The 12,208-nt window shown below is 43.1% G+C and overlaps 1 protein-coding gene and 1 long non-coding RNA gene across 2 annotated transcripts in view; both read left to right on the top strand.

Annotated features, from left to right (window-relative positions):
• LOC105464721 (collectin subfamily member 12) overlaps positions 1 to 12,208 on the top strand; it is a 183,713-nt gene that overhangs the window by 91,081 nt on the left and 80,424 nt on the right. The gene's annotated exons all lie outside the window — the stretch shown is intronic.
• LOC112423678 (uncharacterized) overlaps positions 7,990 to 12,208 on the top strand; it is a 12,517-nt gene continuing 8,298 nt past the window's right edge. The window contains exon 1 of the long non-coding RNA XR_003014158.2: positions 7,990 to 12,071. This is a non-coding gene — a long non-coding RNA (uncharacterized lncRNA). The remainder of the gene's footprint in view (positions 12,072 to 12,208) is intronic.

Below are 12,208 nucleotides of genomic sequence, written 5' to 3'. Positions count from 1 at the left end.
TGTGGTCAGCCTGCTCTATTCCAATGAGCTTTTTACTTTGGTTATTTATTTTTTAGTTCTAAATTTCCATCTGGTTCTTCTTTAGGTCATCTATTTCTTCTCTGAGATAGTTTCTCTTCCAAGGCTTTTTTTCCTCTTTGTTTGAAGCATATGAATAATTGCTCATTGAAGTTATATATCGTGGCTGCTTTATAATCTTTGTCAGGTAATCCTAAAATCTGTATCATCTCAGTGTTGGCATCTATTGATTGACATTTTTCATTGCATTTAAAATCTTCCTGTCTCTTGATATGACAAGTGATTTCAGTTGAAACCAGGATATTTTAGTATTATGTTATGAGACTCTGAATCACATCAAAACCTTTTGTTTTAAGCTGGCTTCCTCTGGCAGAACTTCAGCAAGGGACGGGTAGGCATCACCTCATTACTGCTTAGGTGGATGCAGAAGTTCAGGTTTCTACTGGATCTCCATTGGTACCTGAGTGGTATCATCATTATTAGTGCTAATTATTAAGCATTACTGGTGGGAAGGGATAGAAATTCCAGCTCTCCATGTGGTTCTTTTGATAGCGCACTAGGGGTGGCCCCATTATGGGTAGGCAGTAGTAAACATCCAGTCACTGTACTAGGCATTCTCTTACTCCACCCCAGTGGGGGTGTTGGGTACCTCCGTACAGCCCGACAGGTGAGGATAGTCTAGGTTCCCCACCCAGGCTTTGCTGGCATGGGTGGAAGTGGGGCCACAGTTTATTTTGTGGTGTTTGGCTGGTGTTGAGCATTTATTATTGAAAAGTTTTCTATCTTGCTAGGCTGCTTCATTCCTAAAAAGATGGGCTTCTTTCAGATTTTTTTTTTTTTTGTCTGTGCTCTTTGGCATTTCCAGGTTGTTGTCTTCTTCACTATAAGTCTAGGATAGAAATAATTGCCTGGTGTGGTGGCTCATGCCTGCAATCCCAGCACTTTGGGAGGCCAAGGCGGGCAGATCACCTGAGGTCAGGAGTTCCAGACCAACCTGGCCAACATGGTGAAATGCTGTCTCTACTAAAAATACAAAAATTAGCCAGGCGTGGTGGCGCATGCCTGTAGTCTCAGCTACTCGGGTGGCTGAGGCAGGAGAATCACTTGAACCCAGGAGGTGGAGGTTGCAGTGAGCTGAGATCACGCCACTGCACTTCAGCCTGGGTGACAAGAGCTGGACTCCATCTCAAAAAAAAAAAAAAAAAAAAAAAGAACAACAACTCAGCCATGTGTTGTTCTGTGAGTTCTGAGATCTCTAGCCAGGCTGCCTTTACTTCACCTTTCAGAGTCTTCTTATGTTTGTTTCCTATCTGATGTCGGGGTTTTAGTTATACTTGGCAGGAGAAGTGGGGAAAAGTGTGTCCACTTCATCTTCTACAAGCGGAAGTCCTGGAACTTTCATTTTTAGTTGACTTGGTTTTTCAAGCTCAATATTTTATGAACATGCTGCACCACTTAACAAAGCAGAAGGATACCAAACCACCTGCAGGAAACATTTGTTTCTACGGTTTGTGAAGGGAAAAGTGTCTACCATGTGCTTGGCACTTTATGCTTAATTTCACTTAATCCTCAGAAGAATGCTACAGGGAGGGTATTATTCACCCTGATTTACAGAGGTGAGAACTGAAGTTCAGAGAAATTAAGTAACTGGTTCCAGATCACACAGCTAGTAATTGGAAGATGTAGGTCTTGAAGCCAGTTTTGCCCACATTTTTCTCCCCGCCACATGCCTCAGTCAGCCCATTAGCGCAACGAGGACAGAAATGATCTTTCCTCCTCCTTGTGCTTATCTGTGCCTAGGAAATCCATGCAACTCCATGTCAGTTTTCAGGTAGGCGAAACACGCTCATATATGCATGGTTATAAGTGTAGGTATAACTGCCTAATAGCAAAGGAGCTCTATACTTACAGTGGGTAATTAATATCTATGGTATCAAATTAGTGAACGATTTCACAATGTTAACATGTTCTAGTATTATTGCTATATAAAGTGTATTCATGATATAAGAGACTGATTTTCATGAGTGAATAAATACCTACAAAATCATAAATAAAACAACTCATTGGTACTCTTTATAGGAATGCTTGCTTTTTTGGGAAAGTAGACATTTTTATTTTTTGAGACAGAGTTTTGCTCTTGTCACCCAGGCTGGAGTGCAGTGATGTGATCTTGGCTCACTGCAACCTCTACTTCCTGGGTTCAAGCGATTCTCCTGCCTCAGCCTCCCAAGTGGCTGGGATTACAGGCGTGCGCCACCAAGTCCAGCTAATTTTTGTGTTATTAGTAGAGACGGGGTTTCACTACAGTTTGGTCTCAAACTCCTGACCTCAGGTGATCCACCCGCCTCGGCCTCCCAAAGTGGTGGGATTATAGGTGTGAGCCACTGCGCCTGGCCTAGGAGACATTTATTTTACAGCCTAAACCATTTGCATGCAGAATATCCAGATAATTTTCTTTTAGTTGTGAAAACTCATTGGTTCTGTTTAAGAGGGGTAAGCTCATAATAAGTGTGGTACATGGCCCGGTGCAGTGGCTCACACTTGTAATCCCAGCACTTTGGGAGGCTGAGGCGGGCGGATCACTTGAGGTCAGGAGTTTGAGACCAGCTTGACCAACATGGTGAAATCCTGTCTCTCCAAAAAAAATACAAAATTTAGCTAGGCGTGGTGGCATGTGCCTGTAATACCAGCTACTCAGGAGTCTGAGGCATGAGAATCACTTGAACCCTGGAGGTGGAAGTTGCAGAAGATCACACCACTGCCCTCCAGCCTGGTCAACAGAGCGAGACTGTCTCAAAAAAAAATAAAAATTAAAAATAAAAATAAAAAAATAAGTGTGGTACACAATCATTTCTGAGTTAGGCAGTTCAATCCTATTTTAGTGTGAAATACATTATGATGGCTAAATTATTTCCTAAGGAGCTGTATCTGTACACATTAATGAATTTAGACCTATTTCCTCTGTCTGAAATTTGACTTAAAGAAATAATCTTAAATCTCTTTTCCTCTCATGCTTTTATTTTCCCTGTCTCTTTTTTTCTTTTTCTCAATATTTGGTAATACTTGAATTCCCTGAAGGATTTCAACTTTGAGACAATTATGAATAATTCAAGCTTAATCTTCCCTTCATTCCTTTCCAAGTTCAAAATCTGACTTTTTTTTCCTGTTTATGAACCACAGGGATTTTTGTTATAATGATTGAAAAGAAAGACCACTAAAGGAGATGCAGTATGTGATGTATTATTTATTGAAAACATAGATGGGATTACATGTATGATGAGAATGTTTCTGATTCTTAAATTTAAGAATCTGATTCCTGCTGAGTTAGGAAAAAGAGACTGACATTTGCAGGTATCAGGGGCCAGGCACTGTGCTGACCTTTTAATAATGTTTTCTCAGGTATCGTTGTACCTAGTTTCCCAATTAGGAACCTGGGGTTTAGGGTTAAATAACTTGTGATAAGGCTGGGATTGAACCTAAAGCCCATGGTCTTCCCAGGACACTGTCCCCACACCTTGCTGAAAACCAAAGAAATTGACTTAACCTCTTGCATTCTAAACTGGAGTTATTAAAAATTCATTTCCTAAGTTAGTGCCAACTGGATTCCTTCTCTGCATGAGTCATATTCATCATTCATCCAGCCATTTATTATATTCCTTCTAGCCCAGAGTTTTGCAATTCTGACTATATATCAGGATCACCTGGGGAGCTTTTTAAAAATATAATGTCAGGCCCCACTCCTCAGAGATTCTGATCATTGGCCTGGGGTGGGCTCCAAGCAGCTATTTTTAAAGTCCCTGAGCGATTCTGATGTACAGCCAGGATTGATACATTGCCGTCTCATTGCATCCTCTCGTCTCTGACATCACTCCCTGTGGTGTCCATTTTATGTGTTGACTTGACTGGTTGTGGGGTACCCAGGCATTCGGTCATACATTATTGTGTGTCTGTGAGGATGTTTCTGGACAAGATTAACATTCGAATTGGTAGTGTGAGTAAAGTTGGTTACCTTCCCTAATGCGGGTGGGCTTCATTCCGTCAGTTGACGACCTGAATAAAACAAAAAGGCTGATTCTTCTCTGAATAAAAGGGAACTGTTCCTGCCTGACTGCCTTCGAAGCTGGGACGGACTGACTGACTTTCTTTCTTTCTTTCTTTCTTTCTTTCTTTCTTTCTTTCTTTCTTTCTTTCTTTCTCTCTCTCTCTTTCTCTTTCTTTCTCTCTCTTTCTTTCTCTTTCTCTCTCTCTCTCTTTCTTTCTCTCTCTCTCTCTGCCTCCCTCCCCCCCCTTCCCTCCCTTCCTCTCTCTCTCTCTTTCTTTCTTTCCTTCTTTCTTTTTTCCTGCCTTCAGACTCAAATGGAAACATTGGCTCTTCATGGGTTTTGAGCCTTGGCTTTCAGACTGAAACTAGCGCCATCAACTCTCCTGGGCCTCCAGCTTGCCGACTGGAGATCTTGGTACTTACCAGACTTCGTAATTGCATGAGCCAATCCCTTGCAATAAATCCCTTTCTGTATATACACTACCTATTGGTTCTGTTCCTCTGGGAGATCACTGACTAATACACTTCCTTTTTAGCTAAGACCTCTAGGCACCTTTGCTGTTTCTGAGGTTTTTCATACTTTATATCCATAGAGACGAAATCAAAGAAAGTTTCTTTAAAATGGGGTTTAGATGGACATCTCTCTGAGGTCCACCTCAACACTGACACAGAGCAGATGTGGCTCAGCCTCAGGAAGCTCAAATTCTTACCCCTATGTTTCCCTCAGCCGGCTGAGACCTTTCAACTGCGCCCATCTAGCAGAAGCAGCTGTGAGATCAAGGAACACATGACCCTTGCTAACAGGCCCCAACCTTGCTAAGTGGTCCAGCTGCAGGAAGAGCAGCCTAGGGAGCGAAGCTGCCCACTACAAACTCACCTTGTCCAGTCATCACTCCTGGGGTCTGTGGTCAGTCCTCTCAGGGTGCTGGCCAGATGTCAAAGCTGAGCTTAGGGCCTGGAGCCCAACACCAAGCAAGGAGATAATTACCCGAAGACACGAGAGAAAGACACACCAAAGTGGGGAGCAGACCAGTCCTGGAGAGCACTGAGGACCAGGCCAGTGCCTGACTCCAGTCCAGTCGTCACAGGAAAGGGGTCCCCATCCAGACCCTGAGAGAAGGTTCTTGGATCTCACACAAGAAAGAATTCAGAGTGAGTCCGTAGAGTAAAGTGAAAGCATGTTTATTAGGAAAGTAAAGGAATAAAATAATGGCTACTTTATAGACAGGGCAGCCCCGGGAGCTGCTGGTTGGCCATTTTTATGGTTATTTCTTGATGATATGCTAAACAAGGGGTGGATTATTCATGTCTCCCCTTTTTAGACCATATAGGGTGACTTCCTGATGTTGCCATGGCATCTGTAAACTGCTGGTGGGAGTGTAGCAGTGAGGATGACCAGAGGTCACTCTCATTGCCATCTGGTTTTGGTGGGATTTAGCTGGCTACTTTACTGCAACCTGTATTATCAGCAAGGTCTTTATGACCTATATCTTGTGCTGACCTCTTATCTCATCCTGTGGCTTAGAATGCCTTAACCATCTGGGAATGCAGCCCAGTAGGTCTCAGCCTCATTTTACCCAGCCCTGTTCAAGAGGGAATTGCTCTGGTTCATATGCCTCTGACACAATGGGCAAGCAGATGAATGGCAGGCCAGGTGAAAGGGCCAGAAGCCCTACGGGTATGACCAGAAGAGAAAATGTTGGGATGGCGTGAGAGGTAGATGGGAAGGTAAGTCAGAAGTCTCCACTGTTGCATACCTGAAACTCATTTGTGTTGACCACCAGCCATATGGCCATGAATGGATCAGCGTGATTGAAATACCTGTGTTGGGGCAGCTGATTTTTCATTCAGCGTATACAGCCCCACCCTACTGGGGGAACCTGCCCCCAATATTTCAACATAGGTTCTTTCTATTTTCCATAAGTGTCAGCCAGCTGAGAAATAAAGAGACAGTACAAAGAGAGGAATTTTATAGCTGGGCCACCGGGGGTGACATCACATATCAGTAGGACCGTGATGCCCACCTGAGTCTGAGACCAAGTTTTTATTAAGAGTTTCAAAAGGGGAGGGGGTGTAAGAACTGGGAGTAGGTACAAAGATCACATGCTTCAAAGGGCAAAAAGCAGAACTACTAATAAGGGTCTAACAAAGATCACAGGGAACAGGACAAAGGGCAAAAGCAGAACTACTGATAAGGGTCCAACAAAGATCACAGGGCAAAGGGCAAAAGCAGAACTACTAATAAGGTAATGGTGCACGTATTGTCTTGATAAACATCTTAAATAACAGAAAACAGAGTTCAGAAGCAGAGAACCAGTCTGATCACAAATTTACCAGGGCGGAGTTTCCCAACCCTAGTAAGCCTGAGGGTACTGCAGGAGACTAGGGCGTATCTCAGTCCTTATCTCGATGGCATCAGACAGACATTCCCAGAGTGGCTGTTTATAGACCTCCCTCCAGGGACGCATTCCTTTCCCAGGGTATTAATATTAATATTCCTTGCTAGGAAAAGAATTTAGTGCTATCTCTCCTACTTGCACGTCTGTTTATAGGCTCTCTGCAAGAAGAAAAACATGGCTCTTTTTGCCCGACCCCACAGGCAGTCAGACCTTGTGGTTGTCTTCCCTTGTTCCCTAAAAATCGCTGTTATTCTGTTATTTTTCAAGGTGTACTGATTTCATATTGTTCGAACACACATGTTTTACAATCAATTTGTACAGTTAACACAATTATCACAGTGGTCTTGAGGTGACATACATCCTCAGCTTACAAAGACAACAGGATTAAGAGATTAAAGACAGGCATAAGAAATTATAAAGGTATTATCTGGGAACTGATAAATGTCCATATTAAAATGAAATCTTCACAATTTATGTTCCTCTGCTGCGGCTCCAGCTGGTCCCTCCGTTGGGGGTCCCTGACTTCCCACAACACCACCCATCATCCCACTTTAAATTCATGTGTGACTCCATCCTGTCTTTTGAATATTTTGCTTTATTCAGTAACACAAATTCATGACTTGGTAAAAAAAAAAAAAGCCTCGGCTTACAACATCATAAGCTGGTTCCCCATAAATTGCTGCCACACAGATAATACCTTTAAACATAGGAAACAGCATTTTGGAATTCTGTGTTGTTCAAGTAAATTTTAGTTCATTTTAGTGTCTTGCAAATAGCAAGGAATGATACTTTTAGCATTTGCTTTTTTTTTAAACCACATTTTCCCAAACTTTGAATAACAATTGCTAATAAACAAACCAAGCCACAGGAATTATTTCAGTTCAAGAGAATAAACAGATTTCAAGACATCAAAAGAAGTCACTGAAGTTCATCTAGCAATGCTTTCATTCCTATATTATACTCGCACATCAGCGGCGTGATGTGTGAAGATAACGGCATCAGAATTTCCGTTTCATGCTGAATTTTCTGATGGTTTTTGCTATCTTCATTTTACCTTAAAGAAGATAAATAAATAACCCAAACAAGAATACATTTGGGGAAAAAGGAAGATGCCCGGGGTTATATATTAGAGTTCTTCCAATACCAGAGCAGCAGAAGAAAGCCTCTTCTAATCCCTTGTTTGTGCCATAGGTATGAGAACAAATGGCAAGACATTCCTCTTACACGTTGACTTGCCTTCACTTGAATCCGAGGCTGCCCAGTGACCTGGCAAAATTGGCTATGGAGATAGTGTAGACATTTTAGATTTGAAAAGATGACTTTTCTCTTACTTTTGCCTAATTAGGACCGTTTCCTCAACTCTGCACTTAGGTTACCTAATAGACCTACAGCTTTAATAACCAATTCCATTTATCTTATAGAAATTCCCAAAAGAAATGAGATGGATGTGTTTTCAGTTAAAGCTGTCTTTCAAAAAGGTAGACAGTCATGGGTCACTGAAAGGAAAACAAGTCACAAGCAAAACACACACTCTTCTGTCGTGAATAACAGTGTGTAGTGTTAGTGTGAGCACACCCAGGCTGTCTGTATTCTGTGGGGTGAAGAGAAGCAAATGGGTGCTGCTGCCCTAGATTTTCCCACTCTAGGCATTAGAATCTTGTCTTTCCTAATCACCTACTGTTTACCCAGTTCATATATTTATAATGACACCTGCAAGGAGTTTTCTCTTTTTTTCCAAACCCAGAGACTTTGAAGACAACAAAAGGATAACCTGGGTGATTGAAAACACACCCAGTGGTGAGAACTCTATACAATTTGTGTTCATGTGTATATGTAACAAACCATGAAGAAGATCATGTAGGTCCTGAAATGTTGCCAGTTCTGTCTCACTGAGGACTCAGCCGTAGCCAGAGGCTAAGTCCTTTGTATCATGATCCCGTCCCACTTGAGCCAGTTTGCACTTTTTACTTCGGGATCCTTAATACACTGGCCATACATAGCTCTTAGTCTTTGGTTCTGAAGTCTAGTCCTTAAGAACTGAGTATTGAAAAGTCCTCTCGGTGGGATTAGCATTCTTCTGAGGCTAAGACTGTAGCCGGGAAGTTGAAAACCCCTTTTGAAGGGCAGAGTGACTTAACCCTTAAAGGAGAAATGGCTGTGGATGGCTTATTGTCAGGAACAGGGACACTGACTCTTCCTGAGAGACGCTTCAGACCCTTTCCCAAAGTGGTAACTCAGGCCATGGCTTCTAATCACTTCATGCCCAATTTTATGCACTTCCTGCTTGCGTGCACACTCCTGCTGACCCACCAAGACTCACACACGTCTGAAAGCAAGGCACAGACTTTCCCGACAGTAGCGATAACCCTCATTCAGCTACTGCAAAGACCTTTTGTTAGGTGAAGATCAAACACTTCACAAGGGAAGACTTCTGGATCTTTAGATCTCTGCTAGATTTCCCAGGTGCAGCAGAGGAGCCAAGAGATGTTCCCCCCCTCCCCACACTCTGGTTAGCCTTTGTGTCGTCCAGTCAAAAGTACCCTCTTTCATACTGTTGTGTTGCCTTTTTACTCTACCACCTTCTGCTAGGGCCATGGTACTGAGGCAGGAGAATAGGGTCTGGTGGCAGGAAACCTAAGTTGCCCAGGCAACTTCCTTTTCAACCTCTCCTTTTTCTGGGGGGCAGTTGCTACTTGGCAGTTGGAAAATGAAAGTGCCTCTGATTGGTCCCCTCCCACAACCAGACTGGTCACGGGCCTACTCTTCAGCCAATCAGACTGGGTGTGGGCCAATAGAATGAACCAATGGGAAACCTCTAGAGGTTATATAAACCCCAGAAAATTCTGTAATCAGTGCTCCTGAGTCTCTTGCTTGGGCCAGGTCCCACCTTGTGGAGTGTACTTTCATTTAACATAAATCTCTGCTTTGGCCGCTCTGCTTGTATGTTTTGTCCAATTCTTTGTTCAAAACACTAAGAACCTGCACAACTACCCTCAACTGGTAACGATGCTGAGTAGAACAGAACTGTGGAATCACACAAATTAAACCCGGAAGGGGTTCTGAAGGTTAGTGGCTATTTCCACACCCTCATTTACAGCTGAATGTAAACCATGGGAGGGTCACAGATTAAGAACTTATTTATCGTGCCTTGAAGTATATCACTTTTTCTGCTGTCTTAAAGTGGAGGCCCTTGTTGGACCCACATGTTAACTCCTTCAGAAGCCCTGTGTCCCTTTCAGGCCCTCTCAGGTCCTCCAAGTTTCAGATCATCATGCAACATGGCCAGTGTGTTCAGCCTTTCTGTCCTTGAAGCCTGAAGAGAGAGGGCTTGAAGCCTGCTGTGAAGCCTCAATACATTGTACCCAATACCATGTCCCCAAGAACTATATTAAAGTAAATTTTTGATTATACTCCCTTTGAGGTATTGAAGTATCTCCAAGGGATGATAACTCAACTTTGTAAGCAAAAACATTGAGATGCCAGGAGGATGCATTGTGAGTCGAAGACCAGAACACTGACCCTCCACGTTACACCTCAACACTTCTAGTCTGAGGCAGTCACTAAGCACTAAGGACAAGTCCTTGGTGACAATTAGAAGGATTTTTTCTGATGATAATAATTATACTTTCATGAGCAACTAAGGAGCCTTGGCTGTAACAGCCTTGCAATTGGCCTTTTGAAATCCTGGTCTGTTTCCCTTGGAATTAGGGTTGAATCCCTGTCAGGAAGCCAACGGTAACTGCATTGCTTTGAGTGGCAGTTACTGGAGATTTTACAGAGGAATTATTTAAAAGACCAGCCAGGATGAGTGGTAACAGATCTGAAGAACTATAATGCAAATAAACATATTTGACTTCACTCATGAATAACTGATTTTATATTTCTAAATACTAAGAAGGTTGTACAAGCCTCTGAATGTAGGTAGTACCGAAAAGAACATAGGAGGCTTACTGGTGAGAACAGCCGGATTTTGATCAGAACACATTTGCATGGAAGACAAAGTCTACCTTCCACTCCACCATTGCCTTCTCATGCTCTAATGAGATTGGTGTTTCCATGTGGATAAGTCACAAGGAAGAAAAAAGCTCCTTCTTTGATTTAGTCTTAGTTTCACTAGGGATGCGTCTTCACAAAATGAAGAAGGAAAATTTACTTTTCAGGAAGCTGGGCGATATGTTCCCAGATGCTGCTTTGCTCCACAGTTCACAGAAAGAAGGTTTAGGCTACTTCTTAAAACACACAGACACACACACACACACACACACACACACACACACACATTTTTATTTCTTGAAACAGAACAACACACCCTCCAAAATAGTAAATGTTACCAAAACAATAATAAATAATGGCACACATGCGCATCTTTAAAACACAGCCAGTCACGTCTTCTGTTGCATAACTGACAGCCATGTGCTCAGGCATTTCTGCGATGATTGAAGACACATTCCGATGGTCATAAACATCCATCACAGATTCAAGTATGAGTCGCAGGATTCCAAAACCACAGCCTGCCAGTTGTTGGCCATCAGTGACATACCAAGTGTTACTGAGATCTCTGCACGACCTCTGGGTTTGCACAATATGGCTGAAATGCTATTCAGAAAGTACTAGGGGTGAAATTACCCTTCAGGAAGCCTAATAAAGAAGAAAGGAAACGTGCCGTTTAGAGCTAAAATTGCTTTCCTGAAGCACAGTCAAGTCATACATGAAATACAATGGCCTTTCCATGCTCAGTTCCCCTGCATGCCTTGGGCCCTCTTTTCCCTTAAGCTTTGTCATATGTTTAAGTGTACATTACTGGTCATTCCGAGAGCTTGAACTATGACAGCCTGAAAGGATCTACTTATCCTATAAACTGTTGAACACAATTGGCATGAGTTGGACCAAATTTTGCTCCATTTTTTTTAGAGCACACCCAGACTTCATCGTCCAGTATCCAGAGATTGATTATCCAGATTAGAATTTTTCAGGGCCCTTTCCATCTCTTAGATACCCTTGGCCACTGTCTTCTTGCAATCTCATTCCTCTCTAGTGATACCAGCAGACCTGCACTGGGGATACAAATGGAGATGAAAGGGTTAACCATTTATACTAAGAGAAAGCTGGAAGTCCTTGCAAAACCTGTGTCGTGGGATTTCTATACACTCCCAACAAATAGAGCCTCTTCAGTCACCACCCCCCACCCCTCACCACCCTTTAACAAGCATTGCCTGAGGATTGAGCCAAAAACTGGGGGCTGTTAGAGGCTGGGCTATTCCCAAGCAAACTGTGAAGCAGATGAAAATAAATTTGCCAAATGCGCCAGCATAGTCCTCACCACATATCTGCCCTCAGCCTCCTTCCTTCGGTGGTAGTCATGGAGACGGGGGAATGAGGGCATATTCCTTCCCAGAGCTCGGCATCCACCCCAAATTCCGCATCCCCGTTGAACTAACAACGGGTAACAGCACAAAGTAGGGTTCTTCCCCCAAAGCGGCTGCATTTTAACTCAGATTCAAACTCAAGCAAACAACCTGCCAGGGAAAATTAGACAAAAGCTTCAGATGAGGGTCGAGACCATGTGTGCTCCATTCCCCAGCATATCCCCAGGGCCTGACACTTAGGAGGAGGTCAGTAAATATTTGCTAAATGAACATTAGTGAATGACACAGTAGGAAACAGCGAAGTGTGGCCTGCTCTTGGGGCTAGTTTGACAAGGAAGGATTCCAGCCAGGCAGGGAGTGGCCAGGCAGGGGCACAGAGCTGC

Source organism: Macaca nemestrina, chromosome 19 (assembly GCF_043159975.1).
Source record: "Macaca nemestrina isolate mMacNem1 chromosome 19, mMacNem.hap1, whole genome shotgun sequence".
Taxonomy (NCBI): Eukaryota; Metazoa; Chordata; class Mammalia; order Primates; family Cercopithecidae; genus Macaca; species Macaca nemestrina.
Note: the sequence above shows the minus strand (reverse complement) of the source record. Positions and strands in the feature narration are given on the sequence as shown.